At 36.8% G+C, this 27,342-nt stretch overlaps 1 protein-coding gene across 2 annotated transcripts in view; it reads left to right on the forward strand.

Annotated features, from left to right (window-relative positions):
- macrod2 (mono-ADP ribosylhydrolase 2) overlaps positions 1-27,342 on the forward strand; it is a 460,723-nt gene that overhangs the window by 350,508 nt on the left and 82,873 nt on the right. The gene's annotated exons all lie outside the window — the stretch shown is intronic.

The following is a 27,342-nucleotide window of genomic DNA, read 5'->3' on the forward strand; positions in this document are numbered from 1 at the left end:
GAAGTTTGAATAAAATAAGCCAAATGAATTTGTAAATCAATTAAGTCATTACAGTGCCGTCGAAAGACTGGATGCATGAACGTGTAGTGATGTTGACAGGTGGATGCGTTAATTAGATGTTTGACTTGACAGGTTTATTTGGGATTGCTTACGTCATTGTTTTTTTCGTAAAGATTAACTCAGTATGTTTAAACCAAATTGACTGTAAAAAGAATATTACGTGATTTGTTTTGACAGTCGTAGAAGAGGATAAATGAAATCCCCTTTAACTTCACATTAACTGAAGTACAGCCACTGACCTGACAGTTAATCATCCCGTTGTTAGAATGAACAAGATCAATAACTCAATCACTCAGCAATCATAAACTCTAATGTTCTGCTTGCTCTTGAGTTATTTGACTTTGATGATGACAAGTGAGTGGTAATGTGACAGAGTTTTTCAGTGGGGGTCTGTGGACCCCTTGTGGAATATACTATACATAATGGTGTTTATTATATGCTGTTGTCATTTGTGAGTTTTAAGTCACTTGGGTATACAGTAGCCAACGTGTATGGGTCAAAATGATTAACTCTTCTTTTATGCCAAAAATCTTTAGGATATTAAGCTCTTTATAGGATATAAAGCTCATGTCCCATGAAGAAATTGTCATTTCCCTACCGCAAATGTATAAAAACTTAGTAATATGAATTGCTAAGAACTTCAATTGTACACTTTTTAATTGCAGTTTTTTTTTTTCAGTATTTATTTTCCTTATATATTGTCCAGTCCTAACAAACCATACATCAATGGAAAACGTATTAATTAGATTACGTCTAAATCTCAGCTAAATCTTTAGGACAGGTAGGTCCAGCTTCACATTTATTGCCATCTTTTTTCTTACAGTGCCCTTAAAATGTTCAGAAATTTTGCACAGTATTAGCATATCAAAAAAGAAACCTGGACCAAGTTTAATTTAGTAATCAGGCTTCACAGCTGCCAAAACAGCATCTGACTGTGACGTGTACATACTGTATTGATACGTATATGTAAATAAAATTACAAATATATTAAATATCCATGCTAAATAAGTAAGAATTTTCAGTTTTCAGACTTTCAGTCATGTAACGCTGACACTGACTTTGTTTATATACTGCTGTAATCCATCTGCTGACCCCATTAAGACACTGCAGTTAGAATATGCCTTGTGAGCAGTATTTTCCTATTATCTTAATCCCAGTAAGCTCATATTTGCAATAAACAGAATTAAATTAAGACTTCAGACTGCTTGTGAAAGATGCGTATCAGCAACAATACTGTACTAACACTTTTCATGTGAAAGAAAAAGAAGCTTTATCATGCTCAATAAATCCTGGGTTTCTTAAAAATTAACAGCGTTAATATGCAACTTTGTTAATTAATCTGAATGTACTGTGAGCAAAAAGCAATTGCAAAGAGGAATATAAATGGAGTAGCTCACTTAGAAAAGCATACAAACAAATAGAAGTTTGCGCGTTTGTGTCTCTGGGTTTCTCAGAAATAGATTCCATAACGGATTTCTGGTCCGCTTTTATTGAGTGGCCTTTACCTGCGGGAGCAGAGGGCAGTTTAATTTATTGTGATTGTTAGGCCAAAGCAAAGCCTGCAGGTTGATGGTGAACTGAAGGGGATTAATTACGAGAGTATTTAGCCAGAGAGGACAAAACACAGCAAGAGCCGTAAGAGGGATTCAATGGTCTGTTCTAATGGCCTGTCTTCACTCCAAGCCTTGCCTGATCTTTCTACCGACTTCTAATATTGCCACTATTGCAATATTGATATTTATTCATTTCGTAACATCTGCTGATACCGCTTTTCCCACATATTTCTTTTTTATTCCCCCACCCCCATGCTGTCCGCATTTTTGTTTAGTTTAGTTTTTTTAGGAAAAAACCTTCTTCAGATATTATCCAGTTTATTTAGTCACTTTATCTAGCCTATTGTTTCGCCTGATCATCAGTGAGTGCCTGTAGAAATCCTTTACCTTTTTCTTAGATTGTGATCGCTTTCATAGATGCAGATGTGTGTTGAATCACCAGGCCATCGTTCTGATACCTAAACATGTTTCGTAGTGAACTTCAGAAGGGAGATACTCTGATAATGCTCTGGTAATATTTCAGCATAATGATAAAGCTGAGCACAAGAACCCCTCTAAAATGGTTTGTAAATTATTTATGGAAAAGGGCAGCTGCCTGAAGCTCTTTATTTGATGTTCCCTGCTGATTGTTGCAGATGTTATCACAGTAATATTATTTCAGGTAAAGGGATAGTTTGTCCAAAAATTACAATTCTATTATGATCTGCCTGTCTTTCCAAACCTGTATGATTTTTCTAACTTCTGCGGAAAACAAAATAAGATTTCGTGAAGAACGTTTGTCACTGAACAGTTTTAATAGTCGTTGGTTTTAACTTCAATTTCCATCATTTTGTAGATAATATGGATGATTCCACTCAGAACTTTAACAAAATATTGAAAGATTCATCTCTGTCCCTTCCAGTCAGGAAAGGAGAGATGAGTTATACTGAGTTAAACTTCCTGACTTGCAAACCTCCAGAAGTCCTGGAGCCAAGCACTGAAAAACTAAGAGGAGATGAGCATTTGACATGTGGCTACGTTCACACATTTTTCATATTCTGTTCTATTCTATTCTATTCTATTCTATTCTATTCATTTTGTCAGGTTACTTTGAATACACAGTTGAAACCCCAAGCATGAAGGGTAATTTGCCGTGCTGATAGCATCTCCATCCATAAAAGTGAGAATGTCATTATGGGCAAGAGGTGCATTAGTTCATCGAGAGCATCCTGGGACATAAGTGCATGTATGCACTACACTGTTAACTTGACAATAAGGTGCATTAGACCTGGCTTGTAAATTAGAGCCCGGGCTCTTAGCCACCTTAAGATGCCTCCACTTATATGTGTAATATATCATGGTACAGCTGTGCCGCAGCACCTCACACTCCGACAATTGTGATTGATGACTGAAGGTTAACCTTCGCGGGCCAGGGTGTGTGTTCACTATACCGCATTGGGGAAGAGTAATGGAGATGGGGTTTTCTGATGGAAGCTGGGCTGCGGTAAGAAGGGGGTTGGATTCTTTCCTGAAGAACTACTGTAAAAAAAAAAAACGTAAAAAAATATTCAGAAAAAGCATTAAATTAAGTTGACGGTAAACCTTTAACATTGTTTTAAAAAAGTCTATTTCACATAAATGGAGTTGTTTTATTTTTTCTATTCATTAAAGAAACCTGAAAAAAAGTTGTCACATTCAAATATTTATTTATTTTATTTATTTATTTAGAATAGCTTCCAACTGGGATGATCGTTTTAAAGAAAATGATCACGTGACAGTGAAGATTGGAGTAATGGCTGCTCAAATTCAGCTTTGCCATCAGAAGAATAAATTGTATTTTAAAAAGATAATAAATAAAAGAAAATCCTATATTATTTTATAATATTGCTTTATTTTGTAATAGGCTAAAATTTAAACATATTATTTTACTGTATTTATTCAAAACAAGCAACTAAATAAATAAAAACTAAGGCTTTTTTTCAAAAACTCTTTTGAACCGCATTTCTTTTATTTATTTTTGCTGGTTTGCTTTTTTCAGCCTATATAGATTCAAAGAACAAGTGAAACCTCTCTTTTATAACATTCTCAAATAAGAATGATGGATCGCTTTAGATTTGACACAGAGATTCAACTTTGCAGAAACTATATTCCCTTGTCTTAAAGGTAACTTCTTGAAAATCCTACCCACACAAAACCGTCTTACAAACACAAAAGGGACCACAAAAATACATACAAGCACCTCATCCCTCTAGGTTTTGAGGTCACGCTCACTCTGGAAGTTCTTCTTTTAATATGAGATAGATTAGCTTTGTGTTTATCCCCTGTTCCAGCTCACCATGGCCCTGCTACATTTACAGCGCTTCACAGAAGGCATTTGTGCCCTGCGTGAAATCATTCTGAAAAGCCTAGCAGTGGGTTTTTTTTTTTTTTTTTTTTCCCTATTGTGTTAAAGTTGAGCAAAAGCGGACAAGCACATCGTCTTCAGCACTGCATGTTCCAGCTCTGTCATGATCTCTCACATCTGAGGGCATCAAAGTAGGAAGTCATGCTTTCATCTGCTCTTATAAGTCCAGACAACACTGCAACCTCTTTCTCTTGGATGTATTTCTCATCAGTATGACATCAGTCTGATTTCTGTATGACAGACTGTGGCAGCCGTAGACATTCATTGAGCCCCCTGCCCCAACCAACATGATGAATCAATTACAGTGGCTGCCCTGTTTTCAGAGGTTTAATAAACTGTATTGCTCTATTTCGGTGCTTCTTAAAGTACGGGTTCCTGAACCAAACTGGGTCACGTACCTGTAAATGTTCAGCTGCTACATGTTTTAATAATATGTGCAGTTATTTCTTTAGGAAGGTTAACTGAAATGGCAAAGTGCAAATGTACAAACTTCGGTACCGTGACCATGCAACAATATTTTTATTCCAGTGCACATATATACTTTTATTTTTTTTTATTAGAATATTAGGCTTCTTTCTTTTTTTTGTAATTTGTAATTTAGTGTACATATTATCATGTTATACATATGCATATTATATGAAGGTTTTTAACAATTCTCACTACTTTTTACAATTCTCTTTTACTTTTCCATTGTGAATTCAGTTGTGCAGGCACTTTAAGGTTTAGGTTTTAGGTTTAAACAAAACAAAAACAGCTAACACAATAAAACAAAAAATACATGATGACATAATAGAAAATCTTATCTGTTTTTGCATATTTACACAGACACACACACACACACACACACACACACATATATGAATCAATCTTTTAAATTATAGATCAATCCAAAAGCAATTCATTGTTTTTAGATTTACTGTTTAAATATGTTTATTTGCTTTAGTTTTCTGATAGGATATGTTTTTCTTTCTAAGATATTGTTTAAATATAACTATTATTTAAATGTTTTAGCCTCTACTTTTAATTCTTTTCCATCTTACAAATTGTGCAGGGCTGTGGGAAGAACAACTGTGACATCTCATCTAGGAAAAAAAAAAGAAAAAAGAAAGCTCAGCGTGATTGCAGCGGCCTTTATCGGGGCTGTTGCACTGCCTGGAAAACTCTGCTTCAATCACAGCCACTGATTGTCCATATGCCACTAACATGCTACTTCTCTCCGCTGCATCAAGCAGCTCCAGTCATCTGTTTGCTTTATTTCCCATTTTCACATCTAATTCGGTGTAATTCAGACCTACACTGCTCTAATCTGCCGGTGAAAAATGCAGTGTGACACTTTATTTGGCTGCCGCCTCTAAATTTGCAACCAGCAGACGGTTTAATACAGCGTCTCGGACCCCGGTCCAGACGGCTCGCATCACCCACTCGGCTCTGACACATGAAACAGATTGTGGAGATTCCCTGCTAATAAAACCTTGACTGAACCAGGAATCCATGCCATGCTCCGAGAAAGTAAGTGTTACTAAGCGATGCTGTTGTCACTGCGCTTGTGGCTTTTAAGGACTGTGGTCTTTTTCCTTCTGTTTTATTTTAGTTTATAAACATGTTTGTTTATTTTATGCCATCTGTCATTTAAGGGATGCGGATAATAAATGCAATCCCCCACAGGAGCTCCAAAAGCTGAGATTGAATGGCTAATAGAAACAAATGGCTGTCGTGATGGCGTGATTTGCCATCCGAACGGTAAATATCATTTTAAGTTCAGCAGGGACTGTGGCAGGTAAGACTGTAATATGACGCCAGGGAGATAGTCGATGTCATTTTGGTGAGGGAGATATATTGAAAATGTTGACGGGGGAATAGGGCCGAATGGCTTTTTGTTGCGGCTATTCCAAGTAAACAGCTCGGTATATATATGTATATATGATCTAGTTCAAGCGGAGTTACCTTTATTTAATAGTAAAAATGAGAGATGATATGTGACAGAAAAGCTCTGTTCCAAAACATAAAAAAATATACAGAAAAGCAAATACCAGAATACGCTGTGAAAATTTTGGGAGAATTATTATAAATATAGTTTAATTAGTTCTGAACAGCGTCAATAACATATTTTTAGAAGAATTAAAACGTAATTATCTAATATATTTTAGAATAATTCAAAACATATTATATCTAACTTTTATCTACCACATTTGACCATGGACCACAAAACTAGTCAATGTTTCTAAATCGAGATTTATACATCATCTGAAAAGTTTAATATGCTGTTAAGCTAAATAAGGTTTTCATTGATTGTATGGTTTGTTAGAATAGAACAATATTTGGCCGAACAATATTCTGGAATCTGAGAGTGTAAAAAAATCTTAATACTGAGAAAATCAGACTAATATTTATATTTATAGTTTTGAAAAAACAGTATTAATGTTTTCTACACTATCTATCAATCTATCTATATATATATATATATATATATATATATATATATATATATATATATATATATATATGTACAAACTACTAATCACATACATATACATAACATATAATGTAAACCAAAACTTGTATCTTTGTATTTATTTTTCATATTGAAAGCAGTGTGCTGCAAACTAAGTAATTCTATAAAAACTATGAACAAGAACGCCTGGTCCTTGTTTCTTTTCTTAATGTTATTAAAGTTAAAATATGAATCTGAAAATATGCTTACCACTCACTTTTATGAGGGCAAAAATCAACACCTTTTGAGAAAGATAAAACAGCCTCCATGCTGTTAGTCATTTTTAAAGGTTTTGTTCCAGTTAAAAGGCAGTAGGCAGCATGGTAGCTCACTAGGTTTTGGAACAGATCTAAAGTGTTTTTAACTTAAGGGTGAAGTGTTCTTTGGTGTGGAACGGTTCGTATGTCTTTCGTTGCTGTAGGTGGACACTGGAGACCAGGCGGGGGCGTTCACTGGTTGCTAGGCGGTGCGGTTCAATTCAGGTGAAGTCAGTGAAAAAGACACAGAAATGTCAGATGTTTCTCCTCAAGGTGCTCAGCGAACTGAGACATTGGCATCTCTTTTGTATCTCACGTTGGTGTCACACCTGCCTTAACTATGCTGAAATCTGTAGTCTGCAGACACATCCTAAGGCTAACCCATAAGACTACTACTGCATTCAGAGTAGCTGCAGGCCTTTTTTTTTAAGTTATATGGCCTTACTTTTCAGGTTTGGGAGATGCTGCCACAAAGAAACCTGTTCGGGGTGAGGTCAAGAACAAATTTAAGACAGCAAGACACTCACGTTGTATATACACACATTAACATGATGGAGTAGCCGGTAGTCCAGCTTGGAGTCACTCCAGGGTTCTGCCACCAGAGACCTCTTTAAGCACCGCTCACTTGTTCTCGGGGTGTCCAATCAGAGCACACCGTGCTGAGGGTGCACTTTTATTTTCCTTTCTACTGACATGGAACTATCCGTCTCAATAGTAGAGGTCATAACCTGTTTATCTAACACAGCCCTCTATTACTTATTCACTGTCCCACAAGGAAACAGCTGTGGCTTTCAGAAAATTTGCGTTAGCGGTGGGATGTGAGGCTATGTGTCAGCCGCTAACATTTAGCTCTACTGTTTATACTGTGGTAGATATATTTGCACAGATGTCAGCGGACAAGTTTATTCCTGTTCAGAGGTTTGGGGTTGGTACGATTTGTTAATGTTTTTTTTGTTTTGTTTTTTTTCTTATGCTCACCAAGGCTGCTTTAACTTTAATTCTCCTTCTGTCTCTGTCAGCGTTTGACAGCCTTGCAGCCCGCAAAACAGTGCCATTACATCGTCAGTGTATTTTTTTCGTTTTTTTAATAATAATGATATTAGGAAATCTGTAAATGTGCGACCTTTTTTCTCACTCGTTGATAACAGCGCTAAATGAAAGAAATAATGTGAGAACTGTAGCGTAAACAGGCAGCGAGGGTTATAATTAATCAGCGGATCATATGAGAGATATACATAGCCCAAGGTTACAGCCAATTGCTTTCACAGTGTCAATATGCCCTCTATGATATGCTCGCATGAAAATCAATTTCGATGACGCTTCTGAACTCAGGAAGATAAAAGTTTTTTTTTAAAAAAAGACCAATTTGACTTTACAGTTCCATGCCTGGATTAGTGTGATCTAATATGAAAGAGAAACCTGCTCATCAAATAAGAATTCTTGATAAAATATTTAGATATTAATGGGTGTTTTTTTTAATGTGCTTTACTAATTACATTTATATTTATTGATATCTTTCTGTCATGATTCTAAAGGTGTAAGTTAACGTGCTTCCAAACTTTCAAACCTGTTCCATAAAGTTTTTAGCACTTTTGCATATAGATCCCATTAGACCCTCCTTATCAGATTTCTGTTAAATAAAAGGGCCTGGCTTAGAGGGAACTTACTGCAGAAACAACAGAGAACCAGAGCACATTCTCCAAAATAAAGTGATGACATCCTCGTCAGTGAGTCGTTTATCATAGGGATTAATTATGCTTGCTATCTGTGGCTCACAGAAATGGAAGATTATGAAAAATGTAATGGCCACTTTTTTGCCTCTCTCCCTGGTGATTGTATTAATATGGATTAAGCCGTAAACCTCAGGCCTTAGAATGAAAAGACACTTGTCAGCATTTTTCGTCCTTCATGAGAAGGCGTCGCTATTATTAAGGATCTGTTGCATATCTTGACTGACAGGAGATTATGGAAGAATAGATCATTCTCAAGTACATCAAGTACTTTACTTTTTCATCCATTCTTCTTTCCTGCCTGTTTTTTTTTTTTTATTTGTTTCCTAATTTTTTATTTTTACTTATTTTCTTCATTTCACACATTTCTCTTTTCCTTTCTTTAAATTCTTTTCTTTTTTTAGAATTTATTTGTTATTTCCTTACATTATTTCTTCCATATTCATTTTCTGCCATTTGTTATTTATTTCCTTTTCTTTCTACCTAAATTTTTTTTTTTTTTTTATAACCTCCTTTCTTCCTCTTTTAATGTCTGTCTTCCCTAAGTCACATAGTCCTAGCACAAGCGGCTTTGAGAAAAAAGGGGGAAAAAAATCAATAAATAATTTGAATACACTCTGAAATTAACACAAACTGCAGTGACAGATTTCACTTTGTATCTCGATGCGCCCATTCCAGACAGACGCCTGTTCAATGTCACAGACAGATCCATCAATTGACTGGCCTACATTCGGCATCATTCTTTCCCTTCACTGGCTTGATGTTATATTGATATAAAGGGGACTTTGTGTGACAGAGCATAGATTACTTTCTCTATTTTGCCCAGACTCTGGCCTTTACTGTTGCAAAGAAGGAAGCTGATGGTTGCACTTGTCCTATTTGAGTAACTTTTCCCAAACTGGACCAGACTAGTTGTGCTTTCAGTTTGAGTCTCTTTGGGCATCATTTATTTTTTCGATTGGTTTATATGTTTAGTATTGACTGTGTAACTGAGCCTCTGTGTAAACACTTCATAGGGTCCGATGTTGTACTGAGTGATATATCCAGGTTAGCAAGGTGGAACGCCGGTGGGCCGGCAGTGAATGTGAATCAACAGGTCTTAGATCAGCACAGGTGAGCCAAATAATCTTCATTCCTTACCTTTGCATATAGTGAGGAATCAGAATCAGCCTCAAAGCATGGCCCGGGGCCACAGCCAGTTTGAAAGTCAATGTTTGTGCATTAATTACGGCCTGGCAGACCTGTCCGCTTGAGGGGGTTTAACCAGACATTGGGTTTAGACCGCTAGCTTCAACATGGCACGCTCATCAATATGCTGCTTGCTATCCGCAGGGCGACGAATTGCACACATGACAAAACCCAGCGCTAATTTGTTGGAGTGTTGTATCGCTAGATATGTAAACATATTTTTCAATTTAAACAAGGCGAGCCCAATTACCCCTGTCTCCACGGTGGGGTAAGCATCAATACGTTCATTAGTTAATTACATTTAGACGGATATTATATTTCTATTTTTTTTTTTTTTTGCCGTATGGATAGTTTATCTAGCAAAGCTAAAGTATTTGTGGTAACACTTTAGAATAGGTAAGCCTTCTCAACTATCAACTGTGACTTTTCCCCTCAACAAATTCTTAATTGCCGCTTATTAATAAATAGTAAGGTAGATGGTAAATTTAGGTACTGGGTAGGATTAGGAATGTAGAATATGACATTAATATGTGCTTAGGGTTACCCTAAGCACATATTAATGTCATATTCTACACTATGGTAGCACAGATAATATATTCTAGTAATATACTAAGAAGCAACTAATTGGTGTAACCGTAGAAGTGTTACCATGTTTGTTAGTATAAAATGTGCTCTCAGATACAGTACATTGCTGTATTTTCACACTTTGTATTGTGCATGTCTAGTAAGATGTATTACCTAAAGCTTATGGGATCAGGGTCTCTCTCTCTTTTTCTCTTGTTAGCTGTCCATAAAGAAAAGTGGTGTCATTGTACCTCCAGCACATTATTTGACCTTTATATGGATGATTGATAACAATACTGCTGTCCTCAAGATTTTTTTTATGTTGTCCATGTGGTGTCAAGGCCAGTGGGTGCATAAAGAAAGGAAAACTGTTAAGAAATGCTTCCCTAAATAGGACTGTTGAAGAAATAAGCAGATTTGTGACACTGACCTCATGAACCTCTTTGTTAAAAAGGTCCACTGAAGCACATTCTGAAGCAGAACATAATCACAGGGTTGTTAATTCAAAAGTTCAGTTAATAAAAAGGATGAGGAAAAAAGTTAAGAATTATTTTCATTCTTTTTTTTTTACGCTTTACGACCCTGATTTTGACACATTGAAAAAAGTGTTGAATTTTTGTGTGTGTGTTTTTTTGTTTTTTTTTGGTTTTCCCAGTGTTTCTGGTTCCATACACATGAATAATCTCCAAACTCACTAAACACAGACGGCATGACCCCCCTCTCTAGCCCATGTTCCTACAGGCAAGAACACATCTGGAGCTTTTCTGTTCTCTCGATGACCTGCACGAAGAGGCTGTCCTTTTATCATTTATCACATTTCACCCTTTAGTTTCTCTTTATGAAAAGAAAAAAAAGATTTGCAGATGAAGAAAATGCATAAGGATTCCTTTGGTGTCATACAGGGAGAGACATTCTGAGCAGCTCTTTGAAGACCAGGTTCATCTGATGTTGCCTACTGGGTGTTTAGACAAGTGCCATGGAAATGCCATGGTATTCGGTGAAATACTTAGGACTACCACTGAAATACAGACATTTATGAATAAAGTATATATATATATACGAATACATGAAAGTACCATGGCATTAACATCTAACACTTTACCAGAGTTGGAGAAGCTACTCTGAAACTTCCCAAGTTATTCATAATCAAGTAATTAACAAAAATTATAGCTACTGTATAGCTACTGTAAACAGGCCATATAAAAATATGTAGCTGTCAGATTATATAATTTGTTTTCATATTCAGCAGTATATTGAATTTATTTTATCTGACAAAAACAAGGACCTCTAATGTGAGAGCACTTAACCTGAATAGATCATTTGACATTAAATGACATGAAACTAGAAATGACCCCATTTACTGTCTATAAATGGATCAAAAACAGTAATGACTAGATGTAAAAAAAAAAAAAAAAAAAGCAGCTGTAAATTGCAGTGCAGGGCTTTTTGTGCATGCTCATTTTTTTGAACTGGTTCATGTAAATGAATAGCATTTCACAACGCTACATGTGAGAGAAGACGTTGTTGTACATGCAATACAATGTGTCAAAAAACTGCAATATAGCATTTTGTCACACTGCACCACCTATGTTGGGATACGGTAGTTTGTTACTGGAAAAGATGCACTGTTTTGAAAATAGCCGAGGTACTGCCAAGCTACTGAAAAATGTAGTTAACTTAGTCGCATTTCTATTTTTAGTTGTTTTCTTCAGTGCTGCACTGTCGTACCGCCAAAGTACTTTTCTGGAATGGTCTATGGCACACTGAACTAAAGAGCGATGGGCTTTGTCGCTTGTGCTGGAGCAGGTTAGCCTATCTTTCTCTCACTGTTTCAGCAGCTGTAGCAGTGGCCATACGGGGGCAGAATTAATAGGCTGACCCTGTTAGGAGAGGCAGGTGGTCTTGAGAGGGGGGTCGCACCTGTCTGAAGAGAGGTCACCCGCTTCTGTTCGTCGTACTTTCTTCTCGTTCACCTTGGGCTCTTGCCAAAACAGGCACATCTTTCTCCCTCTCTCAAGTGACTCCGCAAAGTCATTCTTTTGTTACCAACTTCCTCCAAAACCTGAAGAGGTGATATCGATAACAGACAGTGAGAATGTTCCTTTAGGATCTAGCAATGGCTCGCATCCTCATTTCCAGAGAGGCATGTTGGAGGCCGCAGAGACGGCCCTGCTGTGGGAGCGCCGTTGGGCCTGGCGGTGGTCTCATATAGGACATCTGCTCAACGAGGCCTTGGTTTTCTGCTTCTCATATGACCAATGCATTTATCAAACTCAGCCTGAACCAATATCACACTGTCACATAGAAGCACATGGCATTCTATCACTACGAAGGTCTCTGACAGGACAAGTCCTTTCCTATTATTGTCTTCCTGTGTGTGTGTGTGTGTGTGTGTGTGTGTGTGTGTGTGTGTTTTGTTTAGTTTTTTTTTGTTTTGCTTGTACGTGTGCGTCTGCTGAAGTCTTATAGATTTCAATGGAATTTGATCAATGTGCTGCTTCACTTCTCAGGAGGTGATGAACAGTACAGCTTACTAAAATGTTTAATGAGGGTTTCAATCATGGAAAGATGTCAATAAAGAAGCTTGTAAATATTACGTAACAATGTTACATTTACCTCAGGAAAGACATTTAATGTTTATATAAAAAAGGTGTTAGTTATTACATGTTTGAATACATCTCTCATTAAAACCAGTTTAATTCTATTTTTTCACGAGTAAATTAGAGTAGAAATGTGATTATAACTTAAGTTAACATAAAAACTGCCACATGTGTAGCTCAAATGTTTGTATAAAACCTTTTTATTTGAATGTTGATTATTCTATATAAAAACACTATAGCAATTGAATTTAATAGTTCGCACTTAGGGTTAATTGTAACTTTTACAGCATTATAGAGATGTTGTTTAACCTTAACACCGATTAACATATATTTCTCCTGATGTATATCGGGTATGAATAGTTTTTTTTTTTTGTTTTTGTTATTTTAGTCCTAATGCACAATTTCATTATAATTATACATCATTTTATATATTAAATGGAAAAAAAAGCTGTTGGCTGAAGTCTTAGCTTAGCTGTCACTAACCTTTTTTATGCTAAGCCACTATTACATTTAATCTATATTAAAAAAATACTGATTAACTGAGTCAATGTTTTATACAAAAAAAAATGCTGAATCTAATACCTAGATCTCCCCTACAGTACCATCTTAGCAGTGCAAGAACACAGTATGAGTATTACAGTCAATATTTAAATCAGGGCACATGCAGGTACATGCAGTGCATTTGTCATACACTTGTGTGTGTACTTGTGTAGAGCATCACTTAAACAATGTGAGAATTGATTTAGCAAAGGGGTAAGATAAGTAGGTTATTTATTTGGGTTTATGTATGCGCATGTATGTCTGGTGAAGCAAAAAGTTGACTGACACCCAACACTGTTGTCCGCGGGCTACTTCTTGCCCCATTGTAAGAGCGAGACAGAGAGATGGAGTAATTGTGGGGAGCTGACATGCTCTCCTCCCTTCATTTTGTCATTCAGCAGAGGCCGTTTGAGGCTGGGTGCTCCTGTGGAGAAGGGCCACAGTGTCTCTATGTCCCGCTCCTGATGCCTGGAGCGCTCAATTACTATTTATATGCTGATCTTTGACAGCTCACTGCTGCCTGACGCACATACACTAGTGCAGAGACATAAGACACTCGTGCTCGCACTCGAGTTCTGTCTCGCACTGAGATAAACCTCAGAATGGAAGAACTAACTTCCAGATCTCAATCACTGATGTTTATTCAGCTCAGGCACTTTTATTATGTCCCAGGAAAAAAAAAAAAAAATCAGTATATGAAGTTCACATTATTCACACTATTTTGGAAAAAAAAATCTACTCTCATTTAGCAGACTGTACAAAAACACATCATAAATAAAATATTTTAATAAATATGGTCATTTACAGAGTTTTTGTGATCAGGGTCATTACACACATTAAATTACAGGAAAAATCTGTTTGGAGAATGGATCTTTTGAATTATCTACTTGATAAATTAAAAAAAGTGTTTAAGAAAATATGCATGGAAAACAGAACCAAAAATATTCCTTGCTTATAAGTTGCACAAACACTTTCATACCTTCTTCATGATATCTAACATAACAAGTACATGCTGCCGTTCTTACTCCTGGTTATGCGTTTTTACTGAATGTAAAAGGAGACTGAAAGTCATCTTTTGTCTGAAGGGGAAGGTAGACTGCTTTCCTTCGGTCATCAAGGGTAATGGAGTCCTCAAACTGTAGCAGGAAGATTGAGAGTCTCATAAATTAGACGAGAAGAAGCATAACTGCTGGACACCCAATTCATATAATCTAGCTGAAGAGTTGATTAGACTCTCATTCACTACAAAGACCAGAATATAAAGAATTAGCTCGGAGTGCAACTCTTCCAACGAGAGAAGGACACTAAAAAAAGATTCATCGTACATAGTTTGAAGTTGCAGTGTCCAGTTTTAAAAGATAATATAAATCATTTATATCTTGGGGCAATGCAACACTTATAGAAAGAAGTATATAAAAAATAGATGGAGCTTGATTGAGCTTGGTTGAACTTTTCCTTTAAATATTGTTTATTTAAAATTCATACGCAGATAAGCTGAAAGCGTCAGCTGGCTCTGACAGTTTGTCCTTTTGTTTGGTAGCTGGCTTAACTTCAGAAAACTAATTGAACAGATGTTCAAAGTAGGGATGCGAATGTTGGTCAGTTAATTATCAACCACTGAGGCACAAATGCAGGAATAGATGTGCTGTGACCCTCTTCAAATGCACAAGCTGTGACTTATTTTGCAAGTTGAAATGTTTTATTGTGACACATGACGGTGTGTGACTTGCAGTACATGGATAAAAATCGACTGGCTGTAAAATCGGGAGAACAATTTCTGACATGAGAAGACTATTATGTTATTATGTGGATCCATTTGCTCGTTCAGTATTGTACATTCACTATTTCACTATTCTCTAATTAGCTGTTGAAAATAGCTCCCACATTTGAACTGGACTCAGTCGTGTGTGAGAAGAAAGTGAACTGATTCAGTTCTGTTTAATGCGACTGCTACTGTGTGGGTTCTGAGTCAATGGATAAATAGTTTGCTCCATTATATGTTATGCTTCGTAAAAATTCTATGTTGCACAAGATCTCGTTGATAAATAGGTTTAAAGTGCGTTTTCAACATGTTTTCTGCTGAGTTCAGCATGTGATGAACAAAACTCTACTTTCAGTGGCGCTTTTGGGACGTTCCTTTGCCCCACCCCCCATTCAGTGGGGACTCTGTCACCTGTTAATACGGGGGCCTGAAATAAATACGCACCACAGACTCAGGACGTTTGAATCGTATCTTATTTAAAAATACATTTATACAATGTGAATATTGTAAGGCTAGTGTTCACACAAAATATTCACCCCCATTGCCGTGTGATTTTTCTTGATATTTAGCAAAATGTATTTTGTGTTAAAAAAAAAAAGAGAGTCCATTCTTGTTTTGGAGAAAGAAAGCAGTAGAAATGAATAGGGTAACTTTTTAGAGGTCTTAAAGAAATGTCAATCCTATACTTTTTTAGCGCAGTTTTAGCCCCCAACTATTGAAACACAACTATTGTAACATTTAAGGATCAGCCCCAATCGCATCCATTGTAAGCATCTGAATTCAGCGTTTATATTATATGTTTTAGTTTAACAAAATGAGTGGGAAGTGCTTTATATTTCAGAAAATACTGCACACATCATAATAAAAAGTTTTGTTTATACAATTGCATGGCTCTGATGTATTATAGATCAAACTTCCATTCAACACAAAGTTCAGCCACAGCACTAGTGCAACTTACAAACTAAGTTTAAAATGTGGTTTGTTAACAAATTCTGCTTTCACGCTCTCTGAGGCATCTCGAATTCCTGAGCAAGGTGGCTGTTTATTCAAAAAGTATGAGAATGTTAAGAAGAACGTTTCTAGATCCCTTGAAGTATTTCTTAGTTACCTGAGGAATCTCTTGTCCTGGTTGAAGGGGATTCTTAACGTACACTTTGAAACTAGTGACACCTGACAGGTTCTTGCGTGAGCCTGTTTTTACTTTCACTCCCGCAGGCCTTTGATGTCAGTACATAGATCCAGTGACTCATTTTGTGATTTCTTGCATTTTAAATTCGAGTTTGAGGTTGTTTTATTCCATCGGTTACTCGTATAGATGTTATATACAAGCATATGTGTGTGCGCATTTGTTTGTTTGCCACCCAAAGCTGAACATAAACCCCTGTGAGTCATTTAGATTATGCTTCTCATCGTCTCGCCGTTTTCATTTACCTCTTATGCGAACTGAAAACCTCCTCATCCCAAACGCATTATAGGTAATCACCATCCTAATAGATAATTTTGTTGCATGGCTTTTGTAGGCTCTGCCATCATTACGGCTTCAAAGAAAGCCCTCTGAATGGGTTATGTCCTGTTGTTAGAATCAATGAGCTGCGAATTATTCCATATAGAGTGAGTTAAGAACACAGAAAAGGACCAAGCAGATAGCTCTCAGTTAGAAAACAATGGCTGAAAGTATTACAGACGTGCTTATGGCTCTGTATAACGTGGTTGGGAAACAAAAACTGATTTAAAACAAACTAATATTTTCTGATGCAATCAATCACTAGTGTCGATTTCAAATTGCTTTTTTACTACAGTTCAATAAACAAGATGTTAATACAGAGAAACTTTCTAATATTTCAGACATGGTTGTCCACACCGTTTTTACGTGCCTTACTGCATGTTTCACTGCAGCTTCAAAGAGAAATGTCCACTGAGTGGTGCTAAAACACAGGTTCAATACCTGAACCCTGGCACTATTGCGTTGATATAGGTGTGTATTGCTGCAGTTCTGATTTTAAATATCTGTAGACTTGCTAAAAGTACATGTTCTATCATGTTTGAAATATGGCCTGTGTTTTGTAATAGGGTTAACAAATGCAAAACTGATACAAAGACATATTTGTTTATGCAATCGTGCCATTTCAACTTCTTTTTACTCAAGATTTGAACTGTTTTGTTGAATCAAAGTTGCACAGGATTCAAACGGGTGTACTCTGTGAGCAGAACAAACCTACCGTCTATGAGCCAAAGATATGAGGCTGTATACGTGCGATGCTACCGTTCAAAAGCATCCATTTCCAAATCTCCCAGCTTATTAATATTGTTTTGAAGTCATGTGATAGTCTTAAGAAAAGTAATTGTGTGAAACTTGCGCTTTATTTAGTCAAAACTCTGTAAGAAATAGAAGGTGTCAAAGTTTTATTGCCTCTAGTGTTCATTCTTTTGGAAACCGCAGTGATATGTACAAATAAAGCTGTTGCTCGTCTTTGAGCAACATACAGTATTGGTGTACCTAAATGAATCTGCGTGTTTGAATGACTCACTCATAAAGAATGTCCATTGTTTTGTTCTGGATTGAATCAATGATTTTTAATTAATCGTTTGACTCAATTTGAAAGTTCTGCACCTTAATTTGTATGTAATAAAATGAAGTCAATCTGATTTCAAAATGCTGGTTCGGTTTTAATTATTGGAGCCTAAATGAAAGGCCTTATTTTAATATTAAACCAACCAGCTTAGGGAGGATTCTGCATCGACAGAAAATGAAAGAATCATAAGTGCTTTGTGGCACCGGGTTGGCTTTCAAGGAGGCTGGCGGTAATAACATTTACAACAGTTGAGAAGGCTTTTAATTTCACCGGCCCACCTTCCTTCCCCCTCGTTCTTATCTCAGTCTTTCTCCACTTATCAGAACTGTCATTCTTCATAAGTGCCACGCGGGCTAATGAAAGCATCGTCTATGACGACAATGAATCAAAGTAGGAAGTTGTGCGTGCTTACCTGGAAGTGGAATGGAGACACACATTTGCACCCAGCCTGTGCCAGCTCTTCCACTGCCGGAGAGAAAAGAGATACTCAGTCAAAACAAATTAACGACATGAAGGGAAGCGGTTTTCAAAGGTCAAATTCTCTTTCCCCTCTTTTCTTTTCCACATGTCTTCATCTATTATTTACTCTCGGTGATCTTCACTGTTATTGGACCATCAAACAGATGTTTATTTCCTGAGTAAATGTGAAATGAAAACCACTATTGGTGGAATTGCTATTGATATTTTCTTTTTTAGAGAGCCCACAGCTGCTGCATGAAAGTGGTCTTGATATCGTTGCTGGTTTGGGGGTTACATCTGTCTATCGAGGATTGTTGTCAGTAGGTGATTGAACTGCAAAGTGGAAACCGACCCAGGGTTCGTTAACAGTAGTCCTCCACATAACAAGTAGTATTGAAAAAGGCAGAATGAGCTGTTCTTAAACATGATAAGAGAAAATAACGGTCCTGATAAGCACATTCAATTACAGTTTAACCGAAATGAACTATTATTTGAAGCTGCAGCTAGTAAACAGCAAACGGTTTGCATTTAATTTGGATTTCAATTAAATTAATAAATGATTAGTACTAATAGAGCTGTAAGCAGACACATTAAAATAATCTTTTATTTGAATAAATAAAGGTGTTTTGTTTACAGGTTCAATACGATTATCATTTCGTGCATTAATTAGTAGCACCTTTCATGGATTCTTTAATTATCTTGTCAAAGACTTTCCATTCATCTTTAAAAAAAAAAGAAAAACATAATTATTAAGCCATACTATGACATCAAATTAAATATTTTAATCAATTGGACAGAAGTTAGAAGTAGATTTCCCTTAAGAGGTAAATTAAAAATCAATTTGAGCTTTTTTTGAAGTGCAACATTTGACAGCATTTTTCATTGCAAAAATGCGCGTGTAGTCTTTGCTGTTAGATCTGTAGTTTTAGTAATCTAATGACAACCTATATAAAGATTTACTGTAGTCTTTAAACAGTAACCTTGGTTAAGACCATAACAGTTGTGCATTACTGTTTTTATTTTCTGATATAGGCCGTGTTTACACTGCATGCCTCAATGCACAGATCTTTTGACCATATCCAATTTTTTGGCCCACCCATTTGCATTCACTTTAGACACAACTGGTATCCGTTATCTATGTTTAAATTAATTCCCGTCCAAAATGATTGTCAGTGATTACTTTACTATACATATGGTAGACCCTCAGATTCTGAATGGCAGTGCTATTAAAATGATTTAATTCACATTGAGTGGCTATTATTATTTCCCAGCATGGACAACAGCTGTCATGGATGTTTTACAGCACAAAATCTAAATGAATGGAACAGAGAGACTGAAAACTATCATGTTATTTTATCTTGCGAATAGAATATTTTAGAAAGATTGTAAGGTTGAATGAATTTGAAATAATTAATGTAAAGAGAGAGAGAGAGAGAGAGAGAATAGCCTAATAGTCAAGCTTGTTGGTTTAATTACAACCAACAGCTGCATTATCACCTCATTGGAAAGAAATATAATGAGTTTTGGGTAGGTTTTATTAGGAAAGGGGTTGAAAACCATCTCCTTCAAGTTGCGCAATTTCTTACATATAAAGTTCCCTGTCTCAGAATGCTAGTGCATATACAACGCACTGTCTTTATGGGAAAACATGTCACCTTCGCATTAAGAGTTCAGAGGGGAATCGGATATGTGTGTTTAGACATAGGTCGGATGTCCAGATATCGGATATGTATCCGATTAAAATCTAGATTTGGAAGTGGCCCGGATCAGATGCGGAAAAATTTGCGGATTTTTTTGTTTACACTTGTAAAGTGGGCTTCTATCACCATAATCTTTGCTTGTAGCTACGTCTAAGTAGCTTAACTAAAACCTGTACTTTTACCTTCTAAATATATTTCTCCAAATAGATGCATGACTTGGAAGTTAGTGTGGCACATTTTGGTATAGTAAGTTTTGTAAGCATTTGGATGTAATTATCAAACCGAAAGAAAAACCCTTAGTTCATTTTGAGTCTGTGTGTGGTCGTTTTCATATGTATATTTGTCTCTCTTTTTTTCATTGAAATTGATAAGTCTATGGGCTTTTGAAGCTTTTAGGACTATGAACTTGTCCTGCAGTCAGAAAAGCTATTTCCACTTTTGTGAGACACTTGACACTGACTCAAATGACTCTGTATCGACCAAAACATCAAGATGAGAGACGCTAGCGTCCGGCAGCACGTCACTGCTGTGACAAACAGAGCTGTAGTTGAAAAATCTCACCGCTGTCCGTTAAACTGGCCAGGCTTGAAGTCTGTGGCTGTGTGAAGAATAGTGTTTAGCCATCATTACTTCTCTCTGACCTTGTGACGACAGCAGCTGAAACGAGGGCCGGGTTACAGTTGAAAGTTTTGGACAGTGATGGCTAGATGTCACCTCCAACTTAAAGCTGAATTATTTAGTTGTTCGTCTGCAAGACCTGGTCTTTTTTTTTTTGCTTTTCTCTCTCTCATCTCGAAAGTTTCCAGCACCTCCCTCAAAGTCCATGATTAAACAGAGCAGAATTCCATAGTCATAAGAGTTGTACAAAAGAAAGCTTGTTTAAAAAATCACTGGCTTCGCTAGCTTTAATGAACCTCGCTGTTCATTTACTGTTCATTTCTGTAGGATATGAATATGGAGGAACGGAAAACGAATGAACTATTATAATGAACTATTCTGAGAGACGTTCTCATTTCGTACCGCTGAAGTTGCGTGTCTTCCGGGAGCAGGGTAAGGAAACATGTCGGCGATCCTGATTAATACGGCGGCGATGTTTTGATAGCGAGTCGCGCTTTGACTTTTGCCATTATTCACGCCTACCAATCGATTCAGCCTGCTTCTGTCACAGAGACGAAAGTTGACTTTTACTTATAATTAAAGCAATCTAGATGCAAATCAGGGCAAATACGAACGGCATATTGTGTTATGAAGTCTGCCATGCTCTCGGGAACGCTTTGCCATTACTGGCCGCCCTTATCAGGCATGCCACACACACACACACACACACACACACACACTCGCATAAAAATACAGGCCCTCATCTCGTAACACACAGCATCCCTTTTTATGCACATGTGCGCAAATTTAACTGATATTTTGAAGCACTCGCTTTGATTAGTTGCATTCATAAAGTCTTAAAGCTTGTAATCGTCACTCTCAGAGCAGTGAAACCTGTCTGCATACATTCACAGCTGAGTCCTAATGTCAGATGATGCCATTAAAAGCCATTATCCCGTCAAGAGTGATCCATCTCTCACTTCTCTTGAGAAGCCTTGAGTATAAAACCTCTAAAAGTCCTCTCTTTTTTCCAGAGACTACTGGATTCTCAAAATGAGTCGACTCGAAAAGATAGAAGTAAAACCAATCATGGTCATGAGCATTGTGGGACATAAGTTGTCAGGACTCTCTTGTATTATTAAAGTTATTCTTATACTTCACCTCAGAAATGTGCCCTGGACCATTCTTCTAAAACTTTTAAGAAGTTGAAACCCATTAGTTTTAGTGGTCATATCTTGAGGAATCAAATTTCTCGCCTTGATCTTTTGAGATGAAAGAGCTGGTTGTACTATGAAAACATACTGTAGCTTTTAGAACTCACAATTTCTTCAGACTAAGCTGCAAAATAGCTTGTTTTCTTCCTCTGCAGTTGTCCGACATCAGACAGATAAATGCGTTTGAACACATGCACTGCTGTTCAGTAACTTGGTTTCTTTTTTCCAAGATCATCGCAGTCTGTTTGTTAAAAGGATAGTTCAACCAAAAAATGGAAGTTCTGTCATTTGCTCACCCTTGAGTCTTTCTTTCATCTGTGGAAAACAATTGAAAGTAGTTTGAAGTGTGTCAATGTTGTTTGTACGTACAATAAAAGTCAATGGGGTCCAGCGTTGTTCTGACTTTCATTTTATGGACAAAAACAGTTCTTCAAAGTATTTTCTTTTGTGTTCTGCAAAGGAAAAATGCAGACGTTTAAAATGACAAATGATGACAGCTTTTCCTTTTTTTTATTCTAAAACTAAATTGGAAGCGAGTACATTCAGTGATGTGTGCATGTGACATTTACATAGACATGGTTAAATCTAAGGGTCTGACAGAAAGTGAAAATTGTCATGTGGACACGAAAACCCCCCAAAAACTTGACTGACCATATTGTGAAAATACTTGACTCAGTTGATTTATACCATTGTGTGCTTTGACTCTTACAAGCGTTTTTAACTATAAATGAATGTATTTTTCATATATTAAATGGGCCTTCTGTAACAGGTACATCCAAGATGAAGGGAAAGGGGATTTTTGTGTTAACATGCTCCAAAACGCTGGGAATCTAGGACTTTTAAAATGCAGCATCCCAAACGCGTCTGTCTGCATCAAGGGGTTGATAATTACAATCTTTATCATTTTGAGGTAATAAACATCTCCAGACTTAGTCCGGCCCTCTCACATGTTTAGCCTCTGCATTTAGAAATCCATTTTAATTTTGCATCTCAATGCTGCAGCTGTTTTTGGGCACTATGTGTCAAATGAGAGATGGAGAGAGTGCAGAAAGACGCGAACGGGAGAGGACGGCCAGCAGAGATTGAGAGGCTGGGTGTGTGTTTGTGTTTGGCTTCCCATCACTTCCTATCTAATTACCACACACACATCATTAGGAGGATCCAAACAGCAGCACAATACACAGGGAAACGAGTCATTACCAGCTAGGTGGGAATCAATTAATGCCTCATTTTCGGTTTCATTGTGCACATTCTAATTAAACAGGCAGTTTGGAAAAACAGTCAGGCCTCTTTCTGTTTTCTCACAGACATGCGGGCGAGCTGGTGAGAAGGGCTGCCGTTCAGTGGCACCAGTGGTTATTATGTTAGCAGGGCTCAGAAAAAACAAAAAAACTCACAACTGCACACTTATTTTGCCCAGGCTCTCTTGATGACCGGTATTTTGATTGTGACTTCATTAAAATGTGTTTTAGTCTAGTCTTCTAGTCTTCAAGAATTGTCGCATTGTAGTAGTGTTTTATTTACAGCAGTTAAATTTCATCAACAGTATTGAAACCAACACAAAAGTAACTAATATGCTGTTGAATCTTATTAGAACACACTTTATTTTCTCTTTTAGACTATTGTCTCAATAAACCACTAAGTTTCTGTTCATTAGCAGTTAGTAAGGTAGCTGTTAAATTTAAGAATTAATGCATCTAAAATATGGTCATGCAGAATAAGGCATAAATATGTGTTTAGAACTAATCATAAACAGCTAACATGCTAGTAATATACATGCCAATAAGCAACTAGTTAATAGTGAGAATTGGTCCCTAAACTAAAATGCTACTCATTATTATTAGATATTAAAATAATTTATATTATTATTTATATTAAAATAATAAATAATATATGAATTTGAATATTAACATTTAGCATTTTTGCTAAGTTTACTTATCGTTTTCAGTTTTAATTTGAGTCAGTGGTCCATATTAATGACCAAAGAAACACATTAATACAAGTTAATAATATATCAAATGATAAATTCAGTCATTCATTCAAGTACTGCAATTTTTCCATTTTTTTATGCATCATGAGATTTCTTTGAAATATTTGATTCATTCAAACAAACCAGACTTGTACACATGCACAGTATATATACTGTGTACTTTTAACACCCCGAGATGTCATTTTTTTCTGCATGCATGGTGTTATGGGTAATTCAGTTCATTTTGTTTTGCGATGCGTGCAGCTGTGAGTGACTCTAAAGGCATCGTAAGAAAATCCACATCTAAATAAATTCAAATGAAGGGTGTGAATAGGGCGGTTAGAGGTTAATGTGGTGATAATTATGAATGTGATTTCCTCTTGGCTGAGAATCTGGAAATTGAAAGAGGGGGGAGGGTTACGGTGTGATCATATCTAATGCATTAACTTAATGACGAGATTCAGACTCTGCCATTCTCATGCTTTATTAAACTCCACGCCGCTGTCATCTTTCTCGCCAATTTCGTCCAGAGGTTGAATATGTCACTGCTTAACCAAACACGAACATCTCACACACACATACACTCCTGCCATTTTCTCAATTGACTTCTTCCTGACTGAGGTACCATGTTTATATATCTGTTTTTATTTGTCATGCTTGATTTAGCGGAACTGAAGTGTGAAAAGGGTTTAGAGCTAACACGCAATGGTTGGAAATGTGGTTGTGGAGGCTTCAAGGAATAACGTAACCTTGAGAACTTCCTGTTTTTCCTGTGCCATTGCCGCTAAGGATGATGGGACCGGACATCTGCCACAAAGGTCACAGTTACCTCCAATACTACAAGCTGTTCTGATCTTAATGATTGACAGCCCGCAGCCATAACCAGTGTCATTAAATGTGCAAATATTATTTTATTGTTTCGGATAGGTACGAAAAGTGAGATTTACCTAAAATAACGAAATAACGAAACAAACAAAATAATAAAAACACCACATAATAGCAGATAAATTCAAAGGAATAATATTTCCAAGAAAGCCCCTAATTATAAATCTATATTTTTTAAATATTCCGGTTTTTTTTTATTATTATATTACTATTATATGTAAACATTTACCATTTATTTTTCTTTATTGCTGTTAATTGTACCGTAATATATAAATTATATTATTGTTATAATATAACAATTACCAAACATTTCACGATTTGTCATGATGCGTTGTGGTCGTGAAAATCCAAACAAGCCAGAAAAGAAATTGATCGCATTTCAACACATGAAGAGACCAAGTCCTATTTTTTTCACCTCTCTGTGGTGAATCAAAGCGATCAGCGAGACTTTGGTTCTAAGCTCAAATACGTGTTCCCTCTTTCATTTGCTTTCACCGCTTTGCCTGTTTGCACCTCGCAAAATTGCTTTTTGTGACACTATCTGCAGTACTTTTTATGTGGAGGTCAAAGCAGCGCACAACGCTTGTGTCGAGAGGTGCATTGAATCCCTGACTCGCATAAAAAGTCTTTTATCTCCCCTTTGTTTTGTAGTATCTTCACTAAAGTATTTTTAACGTTCTAAAGTGGCCACTGAACTTTCATTTGGCGTTAACACACGTTGTTTTCCAGTGCACTCATCAGCCATAATCCGGTCCTAAACAGCAAATAGCGAGCCTTTGATTATTACAGCATGTTTTGACAACTCACTAAATTACTCCGAACCCTTTCAGTCAAATTGCCTGCATTATGTGCAGCCATAAACATACAAATTGCACAGAGCATTTGTTATTACCCGTAATCAAAGAGCCCTGTAGTCTGCATTCCACGCGTGAAGCTGAATCCTCTCAACCGCTGAAGATCCTTCCACCGCTCATTTACATACTCCCTTCTAACCTGAATGGACAGATCATTGGCGGTAACATCACAGTGCTTCGGTCTCCTGTAAAAATCCAGGCTGTGCTTCATCTGGAGGCATTAGCCAGAAAGGCTGTAACGTTTAATGACACACACGCCGCTGATACCACTCTCGCTCTTAGTTTCTGCCTTCTAATGAGATGTTCTTCTCTTTGCATGGACGAGATTGCTTCAGGGAGAATGTTTTGACTGAAGTGTCTGTCACAGCTTTGGCCGGGATCACTGTGGAAAGTGCAGCATTAGCAGAAAGGCTCTTGGCGCTCTCCAGTCCCATGCCTATGTTTGGCGACCGCTGACAGATGGTCCTACTTATACCAAGGGGTTATGCTGTTAGCCATCAGTTTTTGCCTTTTTGTGCTCTCCATTCAGCAACGTACCTTTGATCGATCATCGCAAAGTGTAATATTTCAGCACAGCATGCATAAACGGGAACGCTGGAGGTCCAGTGCTCATTTTGGTGTTGTATTAGAGAGGATTTGCCCCAGTGGTTTCTTGAAGTACGGTAGGCCATTATTTTGCAGCTTTCTATCGGAGGTATGCATAATGAAGGATGACCTCAGAGAGATACGTTTTTGGAGGTATTAATGAAGACCGCCATGTGTAGGCATCACAGAGGAAGTTGACTGGCCACATGCGTCTTGTTAGCAGGAGGTTCAGGTGAGAGGTGAAGTGATTTGCATGGTCCCTCATCTGTCTGAAGGCCTGACAGTGGGCTCTGCCGTGCAATTAAAGACCTGCAGACTGAGTAGTTCACTTGTGGTTTAGTTTTGGTGGGAGAATTCCTTCAGTAACTATCTGTCATGGTTGTAAACCTCTTCTTTTTTTTTTTTCTGATGGAATTTGCATATGGTTTTTATGCTTGTTCTAGAAGCTGTTCAGTAAGTCTATTAAATAGCAGTGTATTAAACAGAAGTTAATATTAAGTAATTTACCTGTCATCTACAAAAAAGGGAATATCAGTTTTTGCTGTTTTCCAAAAGAAATAAATGAATAGAAATAAATTTTAAAACAAACATTATTTTAAATAAACCTTTTTCTCTTTTTATAATTTTAGGAAATTGCAACACTCAGCAAATACTTTCAAATAAATGTTCTCAGTCAATCATTAAGCTTGTATAGTATATTGTAAATGAGGTCATTGATCTCAGTTGGACTTACTGTTTAGATGAAGATAAAAAATTAATTTAAATGAATAATTTAATAATAATAACATTTTATTTACATTTACAGTGAAAAAAGACAAGGAAACTGACATTAATACACCAACAAACCCAATTTCTTTAGTATATTTGTCTGTATAATTGCTTATAAAATTTATATAATTATTTATGCTGCAGTTGGTAAACATTGTGTTGATAATTTTGATTGAGCAAGTAAAAATTGTAAGAGGAAAAAAACCTCTGACTGATTATTAACTTTCCTGTGCTCTCTGCAATGCATATTAGATAATGATGGCCAAGATAGACTTCAATCAGTCTGTCTGTGTACCAGCTCTCCTTAAAATGTAGTTTTTTGAGGGAATGCAATAAAAGACAGATTAAAAACAAGCCAGCTTACTGACTACCCCAGCAGCTTTTATGAGGACAGGAAGGGAGAGGATTCCTACCTGGTCTGGTCTGCACATTCCCACCTTGCATCTCTGCCACCACCTGTTTGTTGAAGCAATGCCCCGGGAACATATGCTAAATGTAATTTACACTCCTTCTGCCCAGAAACATTGGCACTCAGATCAAATTGATGTGCCAGCATTTTTTTTTTTTATTGATAATTTTTTTAGGCCTACATGTGGCTCACACAGCATGA

Source organism: Puntigrus tetrazona, chromosome 13, assembly GCF_018831695.1.
Source record: "Puntigrus tetrazona isolate hp1 chromosome 13, ASM1883169v1, whole genome shotgun sequence".
NCBI lineage: Eukaryota > Metazoa > Chordata > Actinopteri > Cypriniformes > Cyprinidae > Puntigrus > Puntigrus tetrazona.